The sequence below is a fragment of the Prionailurus viverrinus genome, chromosome B2 (genome assembly GCF_022837055.1).
Source record: "Prionailurus viverrinus isolate Anna chromosome B2, UM_Priviv_1.0, whole genome shotgun sequence".
Lineage (NCBI taxonomy): Eukaryota > Metazoa > Chordata > Mammalia > Carnivora > Felidae > Prionailurus > Prionailurus viverrinus.
The window spans coordinates 78,598,022-78,607,303 of NC_062565.1; the positions used below are offsets into that span (position 1 = coordinate 78,598,022).

The window sequence follows — 9,282 nt, forward strand, 5'->3', positions numbered from 1 at the left end:
ACATGAATAGACACTTCTCTAAAGAAGACATCCGGATGGCCAACAGCCACATGAAAAGATGCTCAACGTCGCTCCTCATCAGGGAAATACAAATCAAAACCACACTCAGATATCACCTCACGCCAGTCAGAGTGGCCAAAATGAACAAATTGGGAGACTATAGATGCTGGAGAGGATGTGGAGAAACAGGAATCCTCTTGCACTGTTGGTGGGAATGCAAACTGGTGCAGCCACTCTGGAAAACAGTGTGGAGGTTCCTCAAAAAATTAAAAATAGACCTACCCTATGACCCAGCAATAGCACTGCTAGGAATTTACCCAAGGGATACAGGAGTGCTGATGCATAGGGGTACTTGTACCCCAATATTTATAGCAGCACTCTCAACAATAGCCAAATTGTGGAAAGAGCCTAAATGTCCATCAACTGATGAATGGATAAAGAAATTGTAGTTTATATACACAATGGAGTACTACGTGGCAATGAGAAAGAATGAAATATGGCCTTTTGTAGCAACATGGATGGAACTGGAGAGTGTATGCTAAGTGAAATAAGCCATACAGAGAAAGACAGATACAATATGTTTTCACTCTTATGTGGATCCTGAGAAACTTAACAGAAACCCATGGGGGAGGGGAAGGAAAAAAAAAAAGAGGTTATAGTGGAAGAGAGCCAAAGCATAAGAGACTCTTAAAAACTGAGAACAAACTGAGGGTTGATGGGGGGTGGGAGGGAGGGGAGGGTGGGTGATGGGTATTGAGGAGGGCACCTTTTGGGATGAGCACTGGGTGTTGTATGGAAACCAATTTGACAATAAACTTCATATATTGAAAAAAAATAAAAATAAAAATACCTTGGTCAGGTTGAGCCTCTTTTTTTTTTTTAATGTTTATTAATTTATGTTGAGAGAAAGAGCAAGAATGGGGGAGGGGCAGAGAGAGGGGGAGAGAGAGAATCCCAAGCAGTCATCACATTCAGCCAGGCTCAACTCAAGGTTTGATCTCACCATCATGAAATCATGACCTGAGTTGAAAATGACCTAAGTTGAAATCAAGAGTTGGAGGGTTAACCAACTGAACCACCAAAGCACCCCTCAGGTTGGGCCTTCTAAGGCAAGAGTTGAACAAAGCCTTGATGGAATTTGTTTCCATCAAGTTTCTGAGAGAGGAGTTCCCAGCATGGGGGCTAGAGTAAAGGACCCGAGGGTGGGGATGTGTCTGCTGGTGTGGGAGCAGCAGAGAGGTGGGCCAGGCTGAGTTGAGGGATCTGGAAAGAGCAGTAGGAAGAAAGTGAGGAAGACAGTGGGAGACAGATCAAGGCAGGGCCATGTCAGGATGGTGACTTTTATTCTGAGGAATGAGGAGCCCTGTAGGGATCTGAGGCACTGAGTGACATTGTATGACCTCGAATTTAAAGGCCTTCATCCTGTGTTTTGTGGAGAATAGGCTGTGGGAGACAGCAATGGAAGCAGAGAGAGCCCTGGGAGGCCAGGGGAGGCAGGGACTTTCAGAAGACAGGCTGGTGTCCGTCACCTGGGTGACAAGAGAGGGGTGGTGAGCAGTGATCAGATTCTGGAAATGTTTTCATAGTAGCCAACAGACTTTTCTGATAGACTAGACATGGCATGTAAACAGGAGGGTCAAGGATGACTGAGCAACCTGAAGGCTGGGGGTGCCATGGACTGAAAGGGAAGTCGCTGATGGAACCTGTTTGGAGGAAAGATCGGGAATTCAGATTTTGAAAATGTTGACTCGGAAATATTTATTAGACATCCAAATGTCTGTCTAATCAATGTCATCTGTAGATGGTATTTAGAGACATGAATATGTTACTATTTGTATAAACAGAGAAAAAAAGGATATATATCCATTTGCTTGTATATGTATATAATATCTCTTTTCCAGACATATGCACAAAAGCTGGTCATTTTGGTTGCTTATTTAGGAGAGAAGTGAGTGTCTGGGGATCAAGAGTTGAATGGAGTCTTAGTTTTCATTGCATGTCACTTTAAACCTTTAATTTTGAACCATGTGAATATATCACATTAAGAAAATAATAACTATAACTCACATTATAAAACTGCTACATAACTGTTCCTGGAAGTTTTTTTCTTGTTGCTAATTTTTTGTTTGTTTTTAATTTTTTTAATGTTTATTTATTTTTGACAGAGAGAGAGAGAGGGAGAAGCAGAATCCAACGCAGGCTCCAGGCTCTGAGCTGTCAGCACAAGCCTGACATGGGGCTCGAACTCACAGACCGCGAGATCATGACCTGAGCCGAAGTCGGACCTCAACAGACTGAGCCACCCAGGCGCCCCTCTTGTTGCTAATTTTTTTAATGCTGAGAAAAGGATAAATTAGTTTCATGGAGGGCGCCTGGATGGCTCAGTCTGTTGAGGGTCCAACTCTTGATTTTGGCTCCAGTCATGATCTCACAGTTCACAAGATTGAGTCCCAAGTTGGGCTCTGTGCTAACAGTGCGGAGCCTGCTTGGGATTCTCCCTCTCTCCCTCTCTGTCTGCCCCTCCCCTACTCACACTCTCTCTGTTTCTCTCAAAATAAATAAATAAACTTAAAAAAATTAGTTTCATGGATTTCAAAGATATTTATTGAACATCTACTATATATAAGATACTAAAATTAAAAAAAATTATCAAGATGTGGTCTCTTCTTTAACACAATAATGTGTTAAATTTGAATGCAAATCTGTCTTCTGAAACTAATTAGTAGCAAAAGTTACACCTTATTAGGATTAACAAGCAGCTAATTTTATAAAGCCCAGCTTCTGTGCTTTTTGAATACAATAGAGTAAGTAGTTATCTATCGTAAGGCTATTCTGACTCTTGGAAAAAATTCAGAATTATTTTATGATCTAAAACTAAATGAAATAGCTGGAGATTAAAGTGATCAGACATAGAAAAAATATATATACCTGATTCATTCTTCTAATTCTTGCTCAATACTTTCTGGTTCCTGTGTGTTTGTTTTGTTTTATTTTAATACAGAAAAGTACAGAGAATCATATAAGAAGCACCTATATAGTCCACTACTCAGAATGAACAAATGTCAACATTTGGTCATTGTCTTAATCAGCTCAAGGTGCTATAACAAAATGCCACAGACTGGTAACTTAAACAACAAACATTTATTTCTCACAGTCATGAAGCCGGGAAATCCAGAATCAAGGCACCAGCAGATCCAGAGTGATGACAGTCTTGCAGATGACAGTCTGGTTCATTGTGTCCTCACACAGCAGGGAGCAGAGGGAGAAAGCAAAGTCAAGTCTGTGTGTGTGTTTAATAAGGGCACCAGTTGCATCCACAAGGGCTCCATCCTCATGACCCCACTACCTGCCAAAGGCCCCAGCCCCTAACATCACCTCACTGGGGATTAGAATCTCAACATATGAATTTGGAGGAACACATTCAGTCCATAGCATGGTCATGTTTGCTTTATATATTCTAATAACACACATAAAATAGCACAGATAAAATGTAGGTCTTCTGTTCTCTTTTCAGTTCCATTTTCTTCCCTCCTTAGAGATGGTCACTCTCCTGAGTGCACACCCTCCCAGTCTTCATTTTACTATACTTTTGTACTCAGAAATAAGAGATAAACTTTAAATAGATGCTCTTATTTTGAATACATTATTCTGACGCTTGCCTTTTTCACCTCACATTATGTTTTTGAGATCTATCCATGTTGATACGTGTCACCATTTTATTATCTAGAGAGAGGTAAAATCATAGCAATTTTTTAAAAGTTTATTTCATTTATTTTGAAAGAGAGAATGAGCAAGTGGGGGATAGGAGCAGAGGGAGCCTTGCAATCCTCCATCGACTTCATTGCTAAAACAGTAAGTGATGATATGGAGCACCTAGAAGGAATCGTTTAATGTTTTAACTCTCTGGCAAATTGCCTAAGATGAGTTTCTGAATTGCTTCAAATATATGGTTTTCGCCCCAAATGCCCCTCACTCTGTGATAAAACATAAACATGCACTTAGCTATTTACTTGTGCCAGGAGCTAGGCAAGAGTTGAGAGAGGGTCAGTTTTTGGGAGTCTGCAAATGAAGAGGAGAAAAAAGATCTCTGGCATGGCTTTTAATCAATAACCAATCCATCAGCTCTTATTCACAAACTGTGTTTCTAAAGAGTTAACCTATGATTCATCCCTTCAGGGAGACCTCGAACTCAACTTGTGGAATAGTATGAACACTTACCCCTCTTTCATCTCAAAGGATGGCATTAGGGTCCATTTGAGGGTCACTAGGAGTGCCATTGGGGACACAGGTTTCTGCAGAGGGAGAAGGTGATTGAGAAGACAGAAAAAGTGACAATGCTATTCTCCTCCATCATGGACACATCTGTACATATTCTTCCCCCCACCCCCATAATCCCAGGGCCAAGCCACCTCCCTTGCACCTCTCTGGTCCCTATTTTACCTACACTCAATTTTGTATTTCATTTATTTCTATTTAAACAAAAAAGCCCTGGGGCTCCTGGCTGGCTCAGTCAGTAGAGCATACAACGCTTGATCTCAGGGTAGTGAGTTCAAGCCACATGTTGGGTATAGAGCTTACTTAAAAAAACAAAACAAAACAAACAAACAAAAAACACCATAAACATAAAAAGCTTTATGACAGAAAAAAAGGGATTGTTTATAAAAAGTCATGAGGAGGGGCACCTGGCTGGTTCAGTCTAAGCGTCTGACCTCAGCTCAGATCATGATCTCATGGCTCCTGAGTTTGAGCCCCATGTGGGGCTCTGTGCTGACAGCTCAGAGCCTGGAGCCTGCTTAGGATTCTGTGTCCCCTCTCTCTCTGCCCCTCCCTCCCTCACACTCTGTCTCTCTCTCAAAAAAAAATTTTTTTAATTAATTAATTTAATTTAATTTAATTTATTTAAGAATAGGTTATATAAACCTTTAGAAGGAAACATGAAAAAGTCTGGGTGAAAATAAAGTTAAAACAAAAAATCTGGGTGTGGGGGGAAATTGCTGAACTTGAAAAGGGTAAAAAACAGTAGCTTTTAGAGGAAATGGCTTTTGATTTTACCCAAATTAATTCCTTATGTTGCTAAGAAATCTGAGCTGAAAATATACTGCATTCTCTTCCTGAGTAAGTGATATCCATCTCCCAAAGGACCATCTGTGGTCATTATGATGTCACCTTGGCAGAAACTTAAGGACATTAGTGGATCAGATGTCTTGAGTCTTAGTAAAACACCATTAACATTTTAAAATAAATGATTACATAACGGATTCCTACTTTCTTTGTAGAGGGGGCACTTCCAAAATATATCATCAAACATATTCTCTTTCAATTACAAATGGATTCAGATGTAATTTTTTCCACCATGTCAATGTCACACTTTATGACCCATCGCAGAAAAATAAATAAAATGGAGTGTTTTCTGGATTACTGGAATCTAAAAGTAAAGCCAGCCTTGAGGTCATGTTATCGTTTTGTAAAACCTAAAGCTGTCCTAAAGGTTAGCATCAGATTCAGAGTCATGTTTGCCTAGTCCTTATGTGATTGTAGTGTTTGAATAAGTGCCTATGGCAGATGTTTTTCATTTTTCCCAGAACTATGATTTTAGGTAGAAAAACACCTAGCAGTGGCATATCAAACATCATGTCAAAAATGCTAAGGTAAAATCTGGTACTCGATAAGGAAGGTGATTTGACTCCAAAATGTAATGAAAACCCTTAAAAATTGAATTGTTTTCATATCTTGTATAGAGAATTTAGGCTGGAGATGGTAGGTTTGGTCATTCATTAAGCGTTTGTGGAAAACCTATTATGTGCAATCATTGTGCTAAATTTGCAGGAATTAGAGATATATCAGACAGTAGTGGGAGATGATGGGTTTATAAATAATAATAATAACAACACAATGCCAGAGTGCTCCAGGGAAAGCATCAACAATGGGATGTAGGAGTTGTGAGAAATATAATGGTTTAGTCGTGATCAGGGCCTTGAAGGACTAGTTGAATCTCAATTGGCAGATTTGGTAAAAAGAAGTTAGGGTAATCTAAGCAGAGAGAAATTTATGAGGAAAGGCACAGTCAGGGAAATGTAAACAAAATGGTACATAAAGAGGGGTCAAGAGGAATGAAGCTGGAAAGAGAGGTCACAAGTAATCATGGAGGCCCTCCAATACCATGCTACAGAATTAGGAATTTGCTAGTTAAGTCAACACATGATCATGAACATCTTCAAAATGGATCAGAGAAAGATATCCACAGTAAGATCAGGAAATAAGGAGCTAAATCAACCAGGTGATACTCCAGATTCATGACTCAGGAAGCTCTTCAGTTAAGAGGAACTTTTCTATTTAGGAAGTAAAAAATAGGTAAAAGCTCTTTGCTGTCATTATTTGTTTTTGTAATTTGGAACATTGCTTTCTAATGGGGTGAGAAGACCTAAGGATTAACAAATTAAATCATGGAAAAGAGCTTTGCAAACAATAAAGTCTTTTATTTATTTATTTACCAGTTAAATTCCAGTATTGTCAACATCTAGTGTTATATTAGTTTTAGGTGTACAATATAGTGACTCAAAAATTCTATACATTACTCAGTGCTCATCATGATAAGTGTAATAGAGTCCTATTTATTTCTTTCATCTCAAGTAACATGAAACAATCATTTACATGAGTGGAAGAATAATATAACATTAAGGATATGGAAGAGAAGTATTTTATTGCATAAAAACTAATAATACTCTTGAGGATAAAGTAAGAGAGGAGGAGAAAGGACGGTGCGCAGGGAGGGAGATGGAGGAAGGGAACAGGGAAGACAGGAGCAAAAAGGAAGATGGGGAAGAAAGGAAGGCACATGGATACAAGTAGACCAGGTCCACAGAGAGAGACACGGGGTGGGTAGTGCTTAGGCACACAGCAGGCAAGAACTTCAGAACATCCCTCATTTGTTCACTTTCTCCTGACAACTTCTCTTCTTCCATCGCTGGCCCTGTCTCCAAGGTTCTGAGCTGGGCATTTCTCGCTCTTCTCCAAATCAGGAGAACCTAGGGGTTATATTTAGGTCATAGTTCACATGATAAGACTCTCAACAGCCTATGAACAGATAGCAATCTTAGGAATTGCCTACTTTTCAAAAGGCTCCATACATGTATAATTTTACTGCAAAGACATTTCACTTCTCGAAGCACCTTCATATCTACCATCTCCTTTGAGCTTCCAGTTATGTAGAACAAGCATTCTTACTCTCACTGTGCAGATAGAAGAGGAGAAATGGTTGTAAGGTCTTCCTGAGGAAGTGATATCCATTTACCAAAAGACCATCTGTGGCCATTATGATGTCACACTGGTAGAAACGATGATATGAGAGGATCAGATGTCTGGAGAGTGAGTAGAAACTATCTCAAGTCTTGATAAAAAGCAATAACATTTTAAAATCAATGATTATATAACCTATCCCTGTTTTTTCTTTGGGGGAAAGTACAGTTTATATAGTGTAAAGGGTATTAGGATAAGTCAAAAGATCTGAATTTTAATAGTAATAGTGATATTATTAGCTAATAAAAATAGCTACATTTAGTAAACGTTTATGCCAGACACTGTGCTAAACCCCTTATGTGTTATTTCCATTCCCCTCTACTGCAACTGTATGAGGTCAGCACTGTTTTTTGGTAAGTAATAGAGCTAAGGTGTAGGGAACTTAAGTAATTTTGCCAAGTGTTTTAGCTCAGGTTCTATATCACTCAAACTATTTATAACCTCTTTGGGTCTCTTATTTCCTTACAAATTACATTTGTAATTTCTAAGACGACTTGAAAAAGAATGAAGATATAGTTTGTTCATCAAAGGAAGACAGTCTGATACACAATGTCAGGGGTTGCTAATCTTTTTCTGTAAAGAACCAGATACGAAACATTTCCAGCTTTTCAGGCCATACCAGCTCTGTCACAACTCCTCAGCTCTGCCGATGTGGAGCAGAAGCTGTCATGACAACACCCAGGACAAGGATGGCTGGGTTCCAATCCAAGTTTATTATGGACCCTGACATCTGAATTTGGTGTAACTGTCACATGTCACAAAGTATTACTGTTCTTTGTTTTTTTCAAGTAGTTAACAATATAACAATTATTCTTAGTTTACAAGCCATACACAAACAGGCAAGGTGATTAATTTGGCCTGCAGGCCAGATTTACAGAACTTCACTTTGTGCAAAGATGTCACAGATATCTACGTGCACAGAAAAGTTTTCCTAGAAAACAGTTGCATCTACAAAACCGACATGATTGATAACATTATTTCTAAACGATCAGGAAGGAAATATTTTTCGAGTAGAAGAAACTATTTCATCTATTCTTAACAATAACCACTGCCTCTGCAGTGCCTTATACTTGTGATATGTGCCATGTTAGAAGGCATTGCTGGAGGGGCGCCTGAGTGGCTCGGTCGGTTAAGCGGCTGACTCTTGGTTTAGACTCAGGTCATGATCTCACCACTTGAGAGATCAAGTCCCAAGGTAGGCTCTGCACTGACAGCTTGGAGCCTGCTTGGGATTCTCTCTTTCTCCCTCTCTTTCTCTCTGCCCCTCGCATGTGCACATATACTCTCTCTCAAATTAAATAAATAATTTTTTTTTAAAGAAAGAATTGCTGGAACACATAAGAGCCTATATATCCTGGGATTGATGGGGTGGATTCACTAGAAGCTAAGACCAAATTGATCCCAAAACAAGCCCCAGAAAAAGGCTTCTAGGTAAAGAAAGCATTGTTGCTAAATTCAGAAAGAGTTGGTTTTTTTAAAATAAAAGCATTAAACAGGCATTTAATTAAATTAATGGATAGCTTTTTGAGCATCTCTAATTATGAGTCTCATTCTCCTCAAGGTAGTCAGGCTCCTGGCAGCAGCAGACAAACAGGTTTGGAGGCAGTGTCAGTAGAAGTGATCGTGAATATACTGTCCTCAATGACTTTATCTCCATACATAGTCTCCTTGATGATCTCCCAGTCATTAGCACCTCAGATTACAGTATCTGGAAACAAAAATGCCCATCAGCACCCTCTAATCCATGCCCATGCAGGCTCCTGTGCACATGCACATGTTTTGGGAGATGAGCTCTTGGCTGGAGTTCATTCATTGTATTGGCTTCATTAATCTCTTGGGCATTCTGGTATGAGAATTCTTTTCATCTTTTGATACCCTGGCCAACGGCATTGGTTTGTGGCCATCTACTACTGTACCTGTAAATATATTATAAAGGCATGAGATTTAGGATGTCCTATTAGCCTTAAAAACAGGTCTCATTCCTGG

General features: G+C 39.4%; 1 long non-coding RNA gene across 1 annotated transcript; it reads right to left on the reverse strand.

Annotated features, from left to right (window-relative positions):
- Positions 1-3,748: 3,748 nt before the first annotated feature.
- Positions 3,749-7,276, reverse strand: LOC125166335 (uncharacterized). Its single transcript, XR_007152433.1, has 3 exons — positions 7,109-7,276; positions 4,219-4,292; positions 3,749-4,059 (listed from the first exon to the last, which is right to left on the reverse strand). It is a non-coding gene; the product is annotated as an uncharacterized LOC125166335 (long non-coding RNA).
- Positions 7,277-9,282: the final 2,006 nt, after the last annotated feature.